The sequence below is a fragment of the Gossypium arboreum genome, chromosome 12 (assembly GCF_025698485.1).
Source record: "Gossypium arboreum isolate Shixiya-1 chromosome 12, ASM2569848v2, whole genome shotgun sequence".
Lineage (NCBI taxonomy): Eukaryota > Viridiplantae > Streptophyta > Magnoliopsida > Malvales > Malvaceae > Gossypium > Gossypium arboreum.
In genome coordinates, this window is record NC_069081.1 from 63,885,159 (window position 1) to 63,906,266 (window position 21,108).

At 38.1% G+C, this 21,108-nt stretch overlaps 1 non-coding gene across 1 annotated transcript; it reads right to left on the reverse strand.

Moving 5' to 3' along the window:
• Window positions 1-20,745: 20,745 nt before the first annotated feature.
• LOC128286224 (small nucleolar RNA R71) lies at window positions 20,746-20,852 on the reverse strand. Its single transcript, XR_008276768.1, has one exon. It is a non-coding gene; the product is annotated as a small nucleolar RNA R71 (small nucleolar RNA).
• Between the last annotated feature and the right edge of the window lie 256 nt (window positions 20,853-21,108).

Below are 21,108 nucleotides of genomic sequence, written 5' to 3' on the forward strand. Positions count from 1 at the left end.
CATATAAAAATAGATTCATCAAGGTTCAGTTCCATAATTTACTCACTATTTAATTCTACTTCTACTATTTTTAGTGATTTTTCAATCTCATCTCACTGCTGCTGTCCGCAACAGTTACTGCAGTAGACTATGCCAATTTCATGAATTTTTCCTTGGCCTTAATCATCCATCATACATGACACAAATTATGGCCACCTTAACAAAATTTGAGTTTCTAAGACTCGTGGCTATAGGTTCTAGCATCCCACTCGGCGACCACATAGGCCATTTTCACATGGCTTAAAGTTTACAACCCACAATTCGACAAAATATAATAGCCTATACATGCCAAATGTTCTTCAACAACAAAAAACAATACCACAAGATTTCAGCCGGTGTGATGACTTCAACGACGGTTCGAGCACGCATAACAATACGAGTCCAAGAGACCTAAAATGGGTGACAAGAAAACACCGAGTGAGTTTACAACTCAGTAAGTCATAAGCATTCGTCAATCCATCGATAAAGTTACTACTACATGTACAACAAATGAGGCTAGGTACTCGTCCATATCGAATCTATACCATAATACCTCGGACCTTTCGGTCCAATCTCGTACCAATTCATACATCCACATTTCATATTCTACACAACAAGATAATCGAAGCATTTTTACACATTAGCTCAATTTCCAGCACAACCATACAATTTCAATCATCACATAGATTTAAGGCTTACCAAATTCAACCCCGAGCATGAACATATTTTCTATTTGTCATGAGCTCGAGGTACTTACCGATCCGCTGTCCGGGATTAGCTCGATAAATGTCGCACACTCAGTGCCAATTGTAATGCAAGAGCATATAGTGAATCCGCACACTTAGTGCTATATGTATTCAACTCGCACACTTAGTGCTATATAATCAAACTCGCACACTTAGTGCTGTACAATTTTAAACCCGCACACTTAGTGCCAATCTTGTCACCGTGTCCATTTATACCCGCACACTTAGTGCCGAGACCAATACCTTATGTATTTTGCTGCCTTTATACATTCAACAATGGCATCATTCCATACACATACATTTCCATTTACACACCAACTCATTTAAACACATTTGCATATATATATTGATCATTTAAATCAACACCAAATATACGCTTAATGACTTACCTTGTGTTGGGTAAAAGCAGTCCAAGTCGGCTACTCGATGACCTTCGTCTTTCCCTTGCTTGATTCTCCTTCTTTAACTCCTTGAGCTTAATCAATAAATCAACTAGTTTAACCCTCTTGCTAAACATTCATAATTCAATTACACATGCATATGTATGTTTGTATATTCGGCAACCATCCTCACTTATTACCCATTTGGTCAACAATCTAAGCCAAGATAAGGCTTCAATATGGTTGCCTCTAACCGAATACATGCACACCAATCTACTTCCTTTGGCCGAATATGCATGTCTATGTGGAGGCCAATTTTACACTTAATACTACACAAAAAAACAGCATACATTTTCCTAATTAAAGCATTACATATTGTAGTTCTATACACATCTCTCATTTATTTCATAACAGAAACAACATCACAAGCAAATAGACACCTTAAAATAGTATACATGTCATACCAATTCATCATGTGCAAACATATATTCATGTAGGTGCAATGGCCGAATTCTCAAGTGGCTTATATCCAAATATACACACATATCCAAAGCTTAAATCTTACTTACCATGCAACATGCATGAATCATACTTATGGATATAACATGGCGAATACCACAACACCATACCATTTCAATTTGGTCATGGTTAAACAAAGAGCTTAGTATCTCATTCAAAATGCTAAAAGAAAATCTAAGAATCCTCAATCCACCATCACATGAATCATTATCAAGCTTGATATTTAGCATGCAATGGCATTAACACCATATTCACTTTGGCGAATTTCATTCCCATGACATAACAAAGATTTGAACCATGGGCTAACAAGAACATCAAGCTAGCAACTAAAATATACATGAATCTCATGGCAAAACATCAAACTTACCTTAATCTAGGTACAAGTATGGCCAAACCTCCTCCTAAACCTCTTCCAAACCAACATGAAACAAGAATTCCTTCATTCTTCCTTAGAATTTTCAGCCCAAAGGAAATGAAAATGATGAACAAAATTCTTCTTTCTTTCTCCACACTCACGGCAATGGGCATGCATGAGACCATTTTTTCTTTTTTTTTTTGTTCCTTTCATTATTAAATTCCCATGCTCACTATTTTATTTTTTCTTACATACACTATTGTCCCAACATGTTTTATGACATGTTTTTACCCATAATCTCTTGTCATGGCCGGCCACTAACTATTAGGGGGAAATTTGACATGCAAGTCCTCCCTTGACTACATGCACTATTAGGTCCTTATAGATTAGCCTATCACTTTTCAAAAGTGTCACACAAGTCCTACTAACTGAATTCACATGCTATCGGCTAAATCAAGCTTGAAATTTTCACACATTCATAATTACATATTCTAGACAATAAATATTACGTTCAAACATTTCGGTGACTCGGTTTAGCGGTCCCGAAACCACTTCCGACTAGGGTCAATTTTGGGCTGTCACAACTCTCCCCCACTTAAGAAATTTTCGTCCCCGAAAATCTTACCGGTAAATAGGTTTGGGTAACGCTCTTTCATAGAGTTCTCGGGTTCCCAAGTAGCTTCTTCCATCCCGTGTTTGAGCCATAACACTTTTACTAATGGAACTCTTTTGTTTCGCAACTCCTTCACTTCACGAGCTAGGATACGAATCGGTTCCTCTTCATAACTCATATCGGCTTGAATTTCAACCTCTGATGGACTAATTACGTGTGACGGGTCAGATCTATAACGTTGAAGCATCGAAACATGGAAGACGTTGTGAATCCTTTCAAGTTCAGGGGGCAAAATCAAACGATACGCGACTGGACCGACTCGTTCAGATATTTCATATGGCCCGATGAACCTCGGGCTCAATTTTCCCTTACGGCCAAATCTAAGCACCTTCTTCCAAGGTGAAACTTTGAGAAAGACCTTGTCTCCAACCTGATATTCAATATCTTTTCTTTTCAAATCCGCATACGACTTTTGGCGATCCAGCGACTTTCAAACTTTCACGAATTACTCGAACTCTTTGCTCGGCATCCTTAACCAAATCAACCTCGAAGAATTTACCTTCACTAAGTTCATCCAGAATAATGGGGTACGGCATTTACGATCAGTATAAAGCCTCGTAAGGCGCCATCTTAATACTTGATTGAAAGCTATTGTTGTGCGAATTCAATCAAAGGCGATACCGTTCCATGAACCACTAAACTCAAGGATACAACATCTCAACATATCCTCGAGTATTTGAATTATCCGTTCGGATTGACCATCGGTTTGGGGGTGAAAGGCGGTCTTGAAATGCAACTTGGTACCCAAAGCTTCTTGAAATTTCTTCCAAAATCGCGAGGTAAATCTCGGATCTCTATCCGACACAATAGAAATCGGTACCCGTGTAATCTCATAATCGAGAAACATACAATTGGCTAGTTTATCCAATGAAAAATCCGTGCGCGACGGGGATAAAGTGAGCCGACTTAGTCGATCTATCAACAACAACCCAAATCGCATCCTTCTTACTAGTCGACAATGGCGGCCGGACACAAAGTCCATTGTGACTCGATCCCATTTCCACTCGGGTATCGTGATCGGTGAAGCAATCTCAAGGCACTTGATGTTCCGCTTTCACTTGTTGACATATTAAACATCTCAAACAAAGTCGGAGATGTCCCGTTTCATACCATGCCACCAAAACCGACGTTTCAAATCGTTGTACATCTTCGTACTCCCGGGTGGATTGCCATTCGGCTACAATGGGCTTCGTTCAAAATTATTGGAATAAGTTCAATTCTTTGGGACACACAGACGACTTGAACCTCAAACAATCGTCATCATCGATTTGAAATTCGAGTCCTTGTTCGAACACACTCATCCCGCTTTGCAACCAACTCATCGTCGACTTTTCGAGCTTCACGAATTTGACGTATCAATAATGGTTTGGCTTTCAATTCAGCTACTAACACATTGTCGGGTAGGATAGACAAGTGTACATTCATCATTGGCAAGGCAAATAGTGATTTCGGCTTAAGGCATCCGCAACCACATTAGCCCTTCCGGGTGATAATCAATGACGAGCTCATAATCTTTTAACAACTCGAGCCATCGCCTTTGTCGCAGATTTAAGTCTCTTTGGGTCATCAAATATTTGAGACTTTTGTGATCCGAATACACATGGCACTTCTCACCAAATAAGTAATGTCGCCATATCTTTAAGGCGAATACGATGGCGACCAATTCGAGATCATGGGTCGGATAATTTTTCTCATGTGGCTTTAATTGCCTCGGACGCGCAGGCCACAACTCGCCCTTCTTGCATCAACACGCAACCCAACCCAAGTAGGGATGCGTCACTATAAATGACAAACTCTTTGCCCGATTCGGGTTGCACTAGAATTGGGGCTTCATCAAATAAGCTTTCAGTTGATCGAAACTTTTCGACATTTCTCCGTCCATTCGAACTTAACATCCTTTTGGAGTAAGCCGTCATTGGCGTGGCTATCGTCGAGAAACCTTTACAAATCGTCGGTAATAACCGCAAGCCCCAAAAGCTCCTAACCGGTAACATTCCTTGGTGGTTTCCAATCGACTATGGCGAGAATTTTGTTGGGTCCACCCGACACCGATCGCGGACACCACGTGCCCCAAAAAGCTAACCTCTTTCAACCAAAATTCACATTTCTTGAACTTTGCGTATAATCGCTTATCTCGTAAGATTTGCAACACTAGCCTCGGTGTTCACATGCTCGGTTTCATCTCTCGAATAGACCAAAATGTCATCGATAAATACAACTACGAACCGATCCAAGTATGGCCTGAAAATTCTATTCATTAAATCCATAAACACCGCAGGGGCATTAGTGAGCCCAAACGGCATCACCAAGAATTCGTAGTGACCGTACCTCATTCTAAAAGCGGTTTTGGGTATGTCCGATTCTCGGACCCTCAACTGATAGTACCCCGACCTCAAATCTATCTTTGAAAACACCGAGGCTCCCTTTAATTGATCAAACAAATCGTCAATTCGTGGCAATGGATATTTATTCTTTATCGTCACTTTATTGAGTTGACGATAGTCGATGCACAACCTCATGGTTCCGTCCTTCTTCTTCACAAACAATACAAAGCGCCCCATGGAGAAAAACTCGGTCGAGCGAAACCTCTATCCGTCAATTCTTGCAATTGAACCTTCAATTCCTTTAATTCCGTTAATGCCATACGATAAGGGCTATTGAAATCGGCGTAGTACCGGTACAACCGATGCCGAATTCCACTTCTCGAACCGATGGCAATCCCGATAACTCCTCGGGAAAAACATCGAATACTCACAAACCACTGGTACCGATTCGAGTTTCCTTTCCGTCTCTTTACTTCCAAACACATACGCAAGGTATGTTTCACACCCTTTTCACATACCTCCGGCGGTCATAGAAGATATTATCATTGGCGCTCCTTTTAAATCGAGAGACTCGACTCGGACTACCTCATTATTTGCACTCCTCAAATCAATGGTTTTCCTTTTGCAGTCCACCCTTTGCATCATGTACGATCAGCCAATCCATACCAAGAATAACATCAATTCATTAAATGGTAGAAGCATCGGATCGGCCGGAAACAGATTCTCGAATTATTAGGGGCATCTCTTGCACACTTTATCAACGAGCACGTATTGACCCAAAGGGTTTGACACTCGAATTACGAACTCGAGAGACTCAACGGTAGAGTCTTCTTGGATGCTAAGGTTTCACATACATATGAGTGAGTAGAGCCGGGTCAATCAATGCAATCACAATAGTATCAAAGAGAGTAAAAGTACCGGTGATAACGTCGGGGAGGATGCCTCCTCTCGTGCGCGGATGGCATATGCTCTAGCAGGAGTACGGGTCTCGGATCGGACAGCCGTATTAGAGGCTCCTCTCTAATTACCACCCCTACCTCCAGAGATTCTCGGGGGCCTACCTCCAGCCGTCGTTCCACTAGGTCTTACACCTTGCGTCTTATTCCTCTCATCTAGCTCCGTGCAATCTCTAATGAAGAGGTCCTTCGAACCGCATCCATAACAGCCCTATTAATGAGACTTACCCCAACATTCACCTAGGTGTCGTCTTCCACATTGGGGGCATTCAGGTCTCTCTTGACGATTATTGCCCACACTAGCTACTGAAGTAGCTCGGGAGTCCGTCAATGGTCGGGCTCTAATGGAAATTCCCGCAGTCATCCTCGACTTACTGGTGTCCTCCCTGAACCTCTTTACAGCCGAGAACGGAGCTTTACTCGTCGATCTTTTACGGTAATCTCTTGCTTCAAATTCAGCCTTCTTCTTCTCCTTCCCAAGTTCTTCCGCCTTGCAGGCTCGTTCGACTAGTGTCACGAACTCCTTTATCTCCAAAATTCCCACTAGTAACTTTAACTCTTCATTCAATCCTTCTTCAAATCTTTTGCACATCGCAACCTCATCAGCCACACACTCCCGAGCATACCGACTAAGTCTTACGAACTCATGTTCGTATTCAGATACGGTCATCCGGCCTTGCTTGAGTTCCAAGAATTCCTTACGCTTTTGATCGATGAACCATTGACTAATGTATTTCTTTCGAAATTCGGATTGGAAGAAATCCCAAGTAACTCGTTCATTTGGGACTATGGAAATTAAAGTCCTCCACCAATAGTAAGTGAGTCTACTTAACAAGGATATAGCACACTTAAGACATTCGTCGGGTGTGCATGACGATTCATCTAACACTCTAATGGTGTTATCGAGCGAACTCGGCCCTTTCGGCATCATCAATAACTATGGCCTTGAACTCCTCGCCCCACGCTTCCTAATCAAGTCCACGGTGGTTTACTCACCTCACAGGATCAAGAATCGGAGGCATTGCGGGCTCTTGGGGTGGAGTATTTAAATTCGGAATGGTTGGACAGCCGGGTTGGTTCGGGCATATTATGCGACCCACTCATTCATCATGGTGAAGAAGGCTTGTTTCGCCTTCATTTTGATTATTCGCGGATGATCGAGGCTCAGCAGGCGGTGTCCCTTGCGCAGAGCAGCCGCTACACTTTCAACATCATCCGCAAAGGGTCTCTCTACCGGGTTCCATTGCTAATCAAAACAAAAATTCCAACCGTCAAGTCATCACATTATTAAGCGCTAACAATTTGGCATGTATAGCTAGACTCACACGCGCTATGGTAGTCCTAGAACCGACTAAACCATAGCTCTGATACCAATAAAATTGTAACACCCTAACTCGTGACCGACGCCGATTGTCGGACACGAGGGGTTAACGAGACAGATCCTCTTAAAGTACCGACCAATTTGGCATTTCTGGACAGGCTGGAAAACTGCATCACCGTCGCCTTAAAAATAATATCTCGAGTTCTAAAACTCGGAAACTGGTTTCGTAAATTTTCCCTGAATTTAGACTCATATACCCATCCATTGATTTATTTTTAGAATTTTTGGTTGGGCCAATTGGTACAGTTTATTAGTTAAAGTCACCCATGTTACAGGGATCGACTGCTCTGACCTCCGCGGGTTACAACTTGAATATCTTTCTGTACAGGGCTTTAATACTGGTGCCGTTTGTTTCTAATGAAACTAGACTCAAAATGGAATCTGTACATATAAGGCATGACTCGTAATTCTTTCTGGATAATTTATGGTAAATTTTCAAAGTCGCGACAGGGGACCCAGAAACCGTTCTGGCCCTGTCTCACGAGAACTTTAATATTTCCCAGTATACTGCTCATATGGTCGTTTCATTTTGTCCATATAAAAATAGATTCATCAAGGTTCAGTTCCATAATTTACTCACTATTTAATTCTACTTCTACTATTTTTAGTGATTTTTCAATCTCATCTCACTGCTGCTGTCCGCAACAGTTACTGCAGTAGACTATGCCAATTTCATGAATTTTTCCTTGGCCTTAATCATCCATCATACATGACACAAATTATGGCCACCTTAACAAAATTTGAGTTTCTAAGACTCGTGGCTATAGGTTCTAGCATCCCACTCGACGACCACATAGGCCATTTTCACATGGCTTAAAGTTTACAACCCACAATTCGACAAAATATAATAGCCTATACATGCCAAATGTTCTTCAACAACAAAAAACAATACCACAAGATTTCAGCCGGTGTGATGACTTCAACGACGGTTCCGAGCACGCAACAATACGAGTCCAAGAGACCTAAAATGGGTGACAAGAAAACACCGAGTGAGTTTACAACTCAGTAAGTCATAAGCATTCGTCAATCCACTGATAAAGTTACTACTACATGTACAACAAATGAGGCTAGGTACTCGTCCATATCGAATCTATACCATAATACCTCGGACCTTTCGGTCCAATCTCGTACCAATTCATACATCCACATTTCATATTCTACACAACAAGATAATCAAGCATTTTACACATTAGCTCAATTTCCAGCACAACCATACAATTTCAATCATCACATAGATTTAAGGCTTACCAAATTCAACCCCGAGCATGAACATATTTTCTATTTGTCATGAGCTCGAGGTACTTACCCGATCCGCTGTCCGGGATTAGCTCGATAAATGTCGCACACTCGGTGCCAATTGTAATGCAAGAGCATATAGTGAATCCGCACACTTAGTGCTATATGTATTCAACTCGCACACTTAGTGCTATATAATCAAACTCGCACACTTAGTGCTGTACAATTTAAACCCGCACACTTAGTGCCAATCTTGTCACCGTGTCCATTTATACCCGCACACTTAGTGCGAGACCAATACCTTATGTATTTTGCTGCCTTTATACATTCAACAATGGCATCATTCCATACACATACATTTCCATTTACACACCAACTCATTTAAACACATTTGCATATATATATTGATCATTTAAATCAACACCAAATATACGCTTAATGACTTACCTTGTGTTGGGTAAAACAGTCCAAGTCGGCTACTCGATGACCTTCGTCTTTCCCTTGCTTGATTCTCCTTCTTTAACTCCTTGAGCTTAATCAATAAATCAACTAGTTTAACCCTCTTGCTAAACATTCATAATTCAATTACACATGCATATGTATGTTTGTATATTCGGCAACCATCCTCACTTATTACCCATTTGGTCAACAATCTAAGCCAAGATAAGGCTTCAATATGGTTGCCTCTAACCGAATACATGCACACCAATCTACTTCCTTTGGCCGAATATGCATGTCTATGTGGAGGCCAATTTTACACTTAATACTACACAAAAAAAACAGCATACATTTTCCTAATTAAAGCATTACATATTGTAGTTCTATACACATCTCTCATTTATTTCATAACCAAACAACATCACAAGCAAATAGACACCTTAAAATAGTATACATGTCATACCAATTCATCATGTGCAAACATATATTCATGTAGGTGCAATGGCGAATTCTCAAGTGGCTTATATCCAAATATACACACATATCCAAAGCTTAAATCTTACTTACCATGCAACATGCATGAATCATACTTATGGATATAACATGGCCGAATACCACAACACCATACCGTTTCAATTTGGTCATGGTTAAACAAAGAGCTTAGTATCTCATTCAAAAATGCTAAAAGAAAATCTAAGAATCCTCAATCCACCATCACATGAATCATTATCAAGCTTGATATTTAGCATGCAATGGCATTAACACCATATTCACTTTGGCCGAATTTCATTCCCATGACATAACAAAGATTTGAACCATGGGCTAACAAGAACATCAAGCTAGCAACTAAAATATACATGAATCTCATGGCAAAACATCAAACTTACCTTAATCTAGGTACAAGTATGGCCAAACCTCCTCCTAAACCTCTTCCAAACCAACATGAAACAAGAATTCCTTCCTTCTTCCTTAGAATTTTCAGCCCAAAGGAAATGAAAATGATGAACAAAAATTCTTCTTTCTTTCTCCACACTCACGGCAATGGGCATGCATGAGACCATTTTTTTTTTTTTTTTTTGTTCCTTTCATTATTAAATTCCCATGCTCACTATTTTATTTTTTTCTTACATACACCATTGTCCCAACATGTTTTATGACATGTTTTTACCCATAATCTCTTGTCATGGCGGCCACTAACTATTAGGGGGAAATTTGACATGCAAGTCCTCCCTTTGACTACATGCACTATTAGGTCCTTATAGATTAGCCTATCACTTTTCAAAAGTGTCACACAAGTCCTACTAACTGAATTCACATGCTATCGGCTAAATCGAAGGTTGAAATTTTCACACATTCATAATTACATATTCTAGACAATAAATATTACGTTCAAACATTTCGGTGACTCGGTTTAGCGGTCCCGAAACCACTTCCCGACTAGGGTCAATTTTGGGCTGTCACATTAACACTCCCCTTTTCATCTCTTTTCGAAGTGTGGTGACACCTACTTTATTTCACAAAGGTTCAGGTATTTGTTTTAAGTTTAATCAAGTCAAGTTCATTTATAACTTTGGTTCTTTAAACTTATCAAGCATCTCGAGTCAAGGTATTTTTCTCCCACTGTTCTTGTTCAAAGTGGTCCGATACAAACGTGAATTCTAACTTCGAGTATTAGTCTCATTAGCATATTATTGAGGTTCTATTTGGGTTCTAAAAATCACATCAATAAGTGTGTTACCTTCATAGGATATCCTTAATCTCTTTGGAATAATATCTTTTCTCCTAATATGATCCTATTTTATCTCATGGTAGCCATTACATCTTCATGAGGGCCACTATATGCCATGCATATTCACACAGTTCCCCTCCTTAGGATTGACACAGACCTTGAAACATCTTACACACATTGCGGGGTGCTAAGGTTAACTAATGAGCTCGTAATAGACTAGCTTGTAAACTAAGGAGCACTTAAACTGATGAGCTTGTAAACTGACGAGCTCACACGACAGACCAGCTCATTAACTAACAAGCTCAGAAACTAATGAGCTTTTAATCTGATAAGCTCTCAAATTGATAAGTTCACTGTCACACCTCGAAATTTTAAGTTAAGGTTGGAATGATAATTTTGGGGATTTATTTGAAAATCATACAAATTGAGTGGGCTCTAGTGGAAATAAGATAAATTGGCAGACTAGTTGTGAAAAGGTTGGATTTCAACCATGGTTCTATTAAGTTTAAACTAGAAAATATCTTAGTGGGAGACATGATGATGTTAGTTGTGTACACTTGACTGTTGAATTTGAGCTCAGTGAAAGAAGTGCATGAGTAATATATATAGGAGAGACATCATTCTCTAATGTTATTCCTTTATTTTTCTGTTCTTTTGTCATCTTCTTCATTTGGTTCGATTGAAGGAAAAAAAGATTAAAAGCAATCTTCATGGAGGAAAGAAGTTAAAGTTTGTGCATAAGTAATGGATAATTTATCAGACTGGTAATATTCTTAACCTTTCTATGTCACAGATTTAAGTAAAGGAAAGAAAGTTAAGGATTTCAAGTATCCATTTGTTTTGTTCTGTTTTGGTTAAAAATTATGAATAACCTTTTAAATGACCTTTGCATGAAAACAAGTTATTGATCTTATAATGATGAGTTATCTTCATTGGATATTCTGAAATGATTGTTATGTTTTGTAAGCTGGAGGTTAGGGTAGCAAAGGAAAAAGCTAAGTAGAATGTTTTGGCATTAACTTCTAGGCGAGTTCAAGAACTCTAGTTTTAGACGAATGTTTTTTGTTTTAGATTATGTACAGAGTATGTGTAATTTAGTGTTATATGAATGGCTGAATGTTGCAGTATTGTGTTGCATGTTGTATGTGTTAACTGTTACGCAAATGATGAATCATCCATTGGTATAATGTTGAATTAGAGTGTTGAATGATTGATGTGTTTGTGATGCATGTTGTGTAATGATATGCAATTGTATGGTTGGTAATAAGTATGACTATGATACGTAGATGGAATAATTGACGTGCTATATGTCGGGTGATTAACAATATTTATTAGCTGAGTGTTTGTGTATGATGTGCATGTATTTAAAATTGTGTTTTTGTGGAGGTTTGGATGGACATGCACAGTGACTGCATATGCATTTTATTTATGTGGATTTGAAGGAGGTTCAACTAGACTAAGCTAGGAATGGAGTGTTGAATTGTAAGGAGAAAGGTGTGCAACGTTATATGAAAGCCCTTAATTAGTGATATAAGACTCTGGGAGTCTAAGGCCTTAAGTCATATATGTGATATGCAAGTCCATGGCCATGGTATTACCATAAATGTGGAAGTTTGTCAAGACTATCTTATATGTGGAAGTCCGTCAGGACTATCTTATATGTTGAAGTCTGTCAGGACTATCTTATATATGGAAGTTTGTCAGGACTATCCTAAATGTGGAAGCCCATCAAGACTATATTATAAGTGGAAATCTATCAGGGCTATTTTACAAATAGGATTTTGCAATGAAGTGATCTGCTTGTATGAGTCTGCCAAAAAGGTGATTGTTATTAGGAGTAGATCACTACACGTGTTAATTGATAATATAAGATAGATGCAAATTATAATGATCCACCAAATCTATTCTGAAAGCTTCGAATCTAAATGTAACATTCCACCCGAAGAAGCCTTGAATGTTTGAAACATTGTTTATAGAAGTAAGGCTTAATGAGTAAGTTTTAAGCATCTGATATTAGGGTTTGTTTTAGTGTAAGAACTTTATGAGTGTACCTGGTAAGTACAACATATCAAGGAATAGTGGTATGAATATATATATGAAAATTGCGCATGGTCATAAAGAAGTATGATGGGTGAAATAGTATTCATCCCAAATACACTTTTTGGCATTTAGAGTAGGCGAACTCCAATATGAAAATAAGTGAATAAGGATTCCATGTCAGATTACTAAGATTATTGGAATGAGAGTTGTGGTTAGGATTCCATGTTAGATTACTATGATTGTTGGAATGAGAGTTGTGGTTATGTAAAATGATTTTTAGAGTGCCATATTGTAGATCATTTATCCAAAATCAAGAATAATTAAAAAGCGGTGAATAATGAAGAAATTAAAAAGACCTTCACAGATGAGCAATTATATAGAGTAGACATTTGTCAAACTAGGTTTGGCAAGAATATAAAAACATGGTATGCAGGCTATGTTAATTATATTGCAAGAGGAGTCTTTCCCACATAGACATCTTAGCAATAGAAAAAGAGGATAGCCCACGAATAAAGAAATTACATTTGGGAGGAACCATACGTGTTTCAATAATGTATGAATCAATTGGTTTGGAGGTGTACCGAAGGAAGAGATATATGACATTTTACAAGGATGCCATACATCTCCATGCAGAAGGCATTTTGGCAGAAAAAAGGACATCTCAAAAAGTGCTAGCCGAATATGAATAAAGACGCCTATAAATTCATATAGGGATGTGATAGATGTCAATGATCTAGGAATATATCAAAAAGGGATGAGATGCCACAAATAGGGAAAATTGAGGTAGAAGTATTTGATATGTGGGGGATTGATTTCATGGGACCTTTTCCAAGTTCTTTTGGGAATCAATACATTCTTTTGCCTGTAGATTATGTCTTGAAGTGGGTTGAAGTTTTCATTTTACCTACCAATGATACAAAATCAGTAGTGAGATTCTTGAGAAAGAACATATTTTCTTGATTTGGTACACCACATGGGCTACTCAGTTATGAATGATCTCATTTCTATAGTAAGCAATTTGATAAAGCCTTATCTAAATAAAGTGTAAGACATCGAATGACAACGGCCTATCACCCACAAGTTAATAGGCAAGCGAAAGTTTCTAATCGAGAAATAAAAAAAATTTTGGAGAAAAAAGTAAACTCAAGTTGAAAGGATTGGACAACAAGGTTAGACGATGCATTATGGGCATACAGAACTACATATTAGACACCTGTAGGTATGTCTCCCTATAAATTAGTTTACGGTAAGAACTGCCACTTTACTAATTGAATTGGAAAAGAAGGCATACTGGGCAATCAAAGAATTAAATCTGGACCCGGAGTTAGCTAAGAAAAAAATATTATTTCAACTCCAGGAATTGGAAGAATTCTGTTTTATGGCCTGTAAGAAAACAAAAATGTATAAGGAGAGGAGTAGACTTTGACACGATGCAAAGATTAGAAAGCGTGAATTTCTACCTGGATAGAAAGTTCTATTATTCAACTCAAGATTAAAATTATTCCTTGGATACTGAAATTTAGATGGACAGGTCCATACGCCATACACCAGGTAACCCCTCATGCCACTATAGAGTTGATTGAAAAAGGGGAATAACTTTTTCTGGTAAATGGCCAAAGATTCAAACATTATTTTGCAGGAATGCTCAACATAGTAGTCGATGAATAGATCTTGCACTGTAGCGCTGTAACACCCTTAACCCCTATTCGTCATCGAAATAGGGTCACAGAGCATTATCAGAGTTTATAGATCAATTATAGAAAATTTCATATCATTTACTATTCATATCCGAAATCAATCATCTTGTCCCTTAATTGGTCATCAAAGCCAAAAATACACGTTAGAATCAAATTGGGACTAAACCTGAATTCCTTGGGTACACATATTTTGCCTCTGAATGACAGACAACCATCAGACCCAATCTGAAATTCTGAATTGGAAATTGATTCACATTGTACCTATTTAGCTTGTAATTCATCATCACTCTTTTGAGCTTCACAAATTTGTTGCAAGAATATCAATTTAGCTTTTAACTCAGCTATGATTGAACCATCGTCTAACAATGGCAACCGAGTATTCATTGCTTGCAAAGCAAACAAAGATTTTCTACTCAAAGCATCAACAACGACATTAGCTTTTCCCAAATGATAATCAATAACCAGATCATATTCTTTTAATAACTCAAGCCACCTGTGCTGTCTCAGATTCAAGTCTTTTTGCGACATTAAATACTTTAAACTTTTATGATCAGTGAATATGAAACATTTTTCACCAAATAAGTAGTGTTGCCAAATTTTTAAAGCAAATACAATAGCTGTTAATTCCAGATCATGCATGAGATAGTTCTTTTCACGTGGTTTTAGTTGTCTAGAAGCATAGGCTATTACTTTACCTTCTATCATCAAAACACAGGCTAAACCATTCAATGGTGCATTACTGTAAATTACAAATTCCTTACCCGATTCAAGCTAAACTAACATGGGTGCTTTAGTCAACAAGGCTTTCGATCTGTCAAAATCCTACTGACATTTATCAGATTATTCAAACTTCACATCTTTTTGCAACAATCATGTCATTGGAGAAGCTATCATCAAAAACCCTTTTACAAACCTCTGATAATATCCAGGTAATCCCAAAAAACTTCTAACTTCAGACATAGTTTTTGGTGGTTTCTAGTTAATAATTGTTGAAATTTTATTCGGGTCAACTCTGATGCCTTGAGTAGATACTATATGTCCAAGAAAACTAACTTCCTGAAGCCAAAATTCACATTTACTAAATATGGCATACAATTATTTCTCACGCAATGTTTGCAAAACAATTCTCAAATGATCAGCATGTTAATTTTCATCTGGAGAATATACTAGGATATCATCAACAAATACACCACAAATCTATCTAGATACGATCTGAAAATTTTATTCATCAGATTTGTAAAAACTGTAGGTGCATTTGTTAAACTAAATGGCATTACAAGAAACTCATAATGCCCACACCTGGTTCTAAAGGCTGTTTTTGGCATATCTGACTCTTTCACCCATAATTGATAGTAACCGAAATGAAGACCAATCTTTGAAAATAAAGTGGTACCTTTCAACTAATCAAACAAATCATCAATACGAGGGAATGCATACTTATTCTTTATTGTGACTTTGTTGAGCTGTCTGTAATCAATACATAACCTCAACAATCCATCTTTCTTGTTAACAAATAAAACTGGTGCACCCTAAGGTGAAGAACTAGGTCGAACAAAACCTCTATTTGTTAATTCTTGCAACTGTGCTTTTAACTCTTTCAACTTAGTAGGAGCCATTCTGTAAGGTTCTATAGATATTGGTGTTGTTCCAGGAACAAGATCCATGGAAAATTCCACTTGTCTGGTTGGCAATAATCCGGGTAATTCTTCCCAGAACACATGAGGAAACTCACAAACAATCGGCACTGACTTAATCTTTGACTCAGATACTTTAGTGTCCAACACATATGCAAGATACACATCATACCCTTTTCTTATATATTTCTATGCTGATATAGCTGAGATTGCATTGGAAAACACATCTAGTTTATCAGATTCAATATGAAGCAATTCAATATTCTGACATTTTAACACAATGTATTTCTATTTACAATTTACCACTACATCATGCTGAGTTAACCAATCAATACCCAGAATTACGTCAAATTCATCAAATGAAAACAACATTAAATCAACCGAGAAACAATAACCCCATACCGTTAATGGACAATTTTTACAAACTTTATCCACCAACACATACTGGCCCAGGGGGTTTCGAACCTTTAACCACGAATTCAGTGGATTCAATAGGTAAATTTTTAACAGACACTAGATTCGTGCATATGTATGAATGTGTTGAACCAAGATCAATTAAAGCAGTAATATCAGTATCAAAAAGAGAAAATGTACTAGTAATAACATCAAGTGCAGGAGCATCCTCTCATGCACGTATAACATTTGTTCTCGTCGGTGCTCGTACTTTAGATTTAACTGTTGAATCTTTTCTTGTACCTTGGCTATCACTCATATTACCGGGGTTACGAGGTGGTCTACCTCTAGAGGCAGGGTTACTGGGCTTTGAAGTCTAAACAATATCTTTTTCAAGCCTTTTTGGATAATTTTTAAGATAGTGGTTGAGGGAACCACATCTATAACAGGCTCCGCTTCTCATACGACACTGTCAAAAATGAAATTTATTACAATGTTTACATCTAGGTTTGGGATTACTGACACTTCTAGCACTTGCTATTGATGGAGTCAGAGATTTCAGATTAGAGCGTTGAGAGCTCTAGTCTTTTAAAGAATGCCCTACAGATGAGACAAAATGATCATGATATTTCTTTGATTTCTTTGAAGCTGATGATTGTGGCTTGCCCATAAATCTTTTACTTGAAGTTCAAGTTTCCATCTCTACCTACTTGTTTTCTTTATTTAATTCCTCAATTTTATGTGATGTCTTCATTTAGTCCCTCTTCAAACCGTTTACACATAGCAATTTCGGCCGAAATACATTCTCTAGCATATTTGGTTAATCGAACAAATTCCTGCTCATATTTAAATACAGTCATATTTCCCTGTTTAAGCTCTAAAAATTCCTTCTTTTTCTGATCAAGGAATCTCTAGCTAATGTACTTCTTTTTAAATTCTATTTGGAAAAATTCCCATGTAACATTTTCCCTCGGTACAACAGATATCAAGGTATTCCACCATTGATAGGCTGAGTCTTTTAACAGAGATACTGCACATTTTAAGTTTTCTTCAGGTGTACAAGACAAGTCATCCAAAACCCTGATAGTATTTTCTAGCCAAAATTCATCTCTTTTCGGATCATCATCGGCAGTAGCCCTGACTTCTTTTGCCCTATATTTTTGAATTTTATCTACCAGAGGTTTACCAGTTGTAACAGATTCAATACCTTGTGGCATGTCGGGAATTGGTTGAGGAGCAGGAGGGGGAGGTTGTTGTACAACAGGATTTGTTCTTAAGAATTCTGTGAACCACTCATTCACCATTTGAAAGAAAGCTTCTTTTGCCTCCTCACCTCGACCCCTAAATTTGGGCCTCCTACTACTACTAGATATAGCTCTTTGAACTAAAGCTGGAGTATTGCTCTCAGCTTCCTCGAATTCAACTCTAGCCCAGTTGGACGATATTACTACATGAAAAATACATTTTAAATGGTCAGGAGATATCACACTATCACAAATTAAATATAACAACATGTATAGTTAAACTCGTACTTGTTACATTAGTTCGAGAATTGGCTAAACCGTAGTTCTGATATCAATAAATGTAACACCCCTAACCCTCATATGTTGCCGAAACAGGGTCACAGAGCATTACCTAAGTTTACAGATCAATTACAGAAAATTTCATATTATTTACTATTCATATCTGAAATCAATCATATCGTCCCTTAATTGGGTCCTCAAGGCCCAAAAAACATGTTAGAATCAAATCGGGACCAAATCGGAAACTCAAAAATTTTTTCGCAATATTTTAAAATTTTTCTTAGGTGCAGGGGACACATGCCCGGGTAGTCAGGCCGCATGGCTTACATAGCCAAGTGACGCGCCCGTGTCTTAGGCCATGTGGGCATTCAATATGAGGTACACGATCGTGTCCCAGCTCGTGTTCAAATTAGGGTAGCTACTGACTTGGGTCACACGACCAGCCACATGCCCATGTGCTAGGCTGTGTGGATAATCTAATTTTCAAAAGTAGGTGCAGGATTCACACGGCCTAGACACACACTCGTGTGTTGGGCCGTGTGTTTCACACGGCTGAGGCACTGATAAACGCCAAATTATACATATTTTTACCCCAAATACCTAGCATATTTATGGATGTTTATTACTAGATTTATGGATTTTGGTGCTCTTAATCCTGTAATTTCGTGTTTTGTACTCAGGAGAGCACCAAGAGTCAAAAAGAGCCAAAAATGAGCCAAAAAGGGACAAAACGGACCAAATCGAGAAGATGACACGGCCTAAGCCTTGCAACACTGGCAGCTTACACGCCCGTGTCTTTCGAGGGTGTTGACCAAGGCTTTCACGATTCACACGGCCTGGCCATTGACCCACACGGGCGTGTGCAATTTAATGGATCGAACATGGCCTGGCAATCACGTCACACGGCTGTGGCACACGAGCGTGTCCCTTTTTCAAAGAGTTGTATTTTACATGGAAAAGGATACTTAGAGAGGAAGAAAACCGATCCAAAGCCTATATAAACACCCTAAGTATGACTTAGAAAGCCAATCCCCTCTAGAACTTTTCTGGAGTACAAAACCACACGTCGAGAATTACTTGAAGAAAGCCAGACAATCCATCCCAAAAGTCGGAGCTACTCTAAGAGTTAAGATCTCTCTCAGAATTCCTTCAGGGGTTTTAGAGTTTTCTTTAAGTTTTGTTATTTTCATACTTTTGAGATGTACTCTGATTTTATTATGAACTAAACCCCTTAGATAACTAAGGGGGTTGAAACCTTGATGGATCTTGTTATTATTATCTGAACTGTATGATAAATACTTGATTTGTTCTTAATTATGTGTTTTTAATGCTTGAGTTAAAATTCTGGGTATTAATTCATGATTTGATGTGCTTATGCAGAGGAGCAAAAGTCCCTGTCTAAGAGTAGATTTGGCATAATTAAGCAGAGTTGATCGAACGCCTAGAAATAGGGTTACGAGATTTTGCCAGATTAGGGTGAAGCCTAATATGGGAGTCCATAGATTGATTTACTGCTTCCCTAGGGGTTTTAATTAAGAAAGAGATTTCTACTAATTCAACTGAGGGTTAGACATTATTAGTCTCGAAAGAGATAATAATATAGGTTAGGGAGTCTCATGGATCAAGTCAAGTGAATAAATCGTCTGGTTCAGAGTCAGATAACAAGTGAAATCTAGGTGGATTCCTCCTTGGGTGTCATCTTTATCAATTACTTTTCTTCAAGCCTTTTTCCAAATTTTCTCTTTGCTTTAGTTTAATTAGTTAATTAGTTTAGTTAATTAGTTTAATGAACAACCCCATCTTTATTTCTAGGTTAAATAATAAAAAGATAGTTATTACTAGTACTTTTGGTTCCCTTGGGTACGACATCTCGGTCTTGCCATTACTAAACTATTGTTCGATAGGTGCGCTTGCCTTTTTGTCGTGATAATATTTAGTTTAGGTTTGATCTTCATTATAAATATTTATTACTTGTTACGAATCATGTGACCAAGTTTTTGGCGCCGCTACCGGGGAACTAAAATATTAGGAACACTCAGTTTTTATTACTTTAGCCATTTATTTTTTCTTGCAATTTAATTATTATTTATTAATGTACTTTTTTTCTTCTTTCTCTTGGCAAGTTATTATAGTTTATGACTAGGAGAAACTCGTCGGGACCATTACTTTTTGACGAAGAAATAGATCGTACAGTTCACAGAAATCAAAGAGAAATAAGGCGCAGCTTAAGATACAAGAAGAATGAGCAAGAAGACGATACTCAACCCCCAATTGAATAGATGGCTGAAAGCCAAGGCAATCAGCTACCTCCTGCAATTACGGTTAATCAAAATTCTGCTCCACGTACTATGTATGATTATGCTAAACCTTTTCTAACAAGAAATGAATCTAGCATAGTTAGACCAGTTGTAGCTGCAAATACTTTTGAACTGAAACATAACACAATTCAAATGATACAACAGTTTCTTCAGTTTGATGGGTTGTAGGATGAAGATCCCAACGCTCACTTAGCAAACTTTCTGGAATTTTACCATACATTTAAAATCAATGGCATTTCTAATGATGCCATTCATCTTCGGTTATTTCCTTTTTCACTAAGAAACAAAGCTAAACAATGGTTGAACTCATTACCACGAGGGTCTATCACTACTTGGGAACAAATGACCGAAATTTTTTTACTAAATTCCGCTGGCTAAAACGGCTAAATTATGCAATAATATCTCTTCTTTTGTGCAGATGGATTTAGAAACACTTTACGATGCATGGGAGAGATACAAGGACTTACTAAGAAGGTGCCCTCACCATGGGTTACCGCTTTGGCTTCAAGTACAAACATTCCACAATGGTCTGAATCCCTCGACTCGACATATGGTTGACGCGGCTGCTGACGGAATCATCAACAATAAAACACCGGAAGATGCCTATGAGTTTATAGAGGAGATGTCACTGAATAACTATCAGTGGCAAGTTATGAGGACAAAGCCAACAAAAACAGCCGGCGTTTATAACGTCGACTCAGTTACTATTCTGTCAAATCAGGTTGAACTTCTCAATAAAAAGATTGAT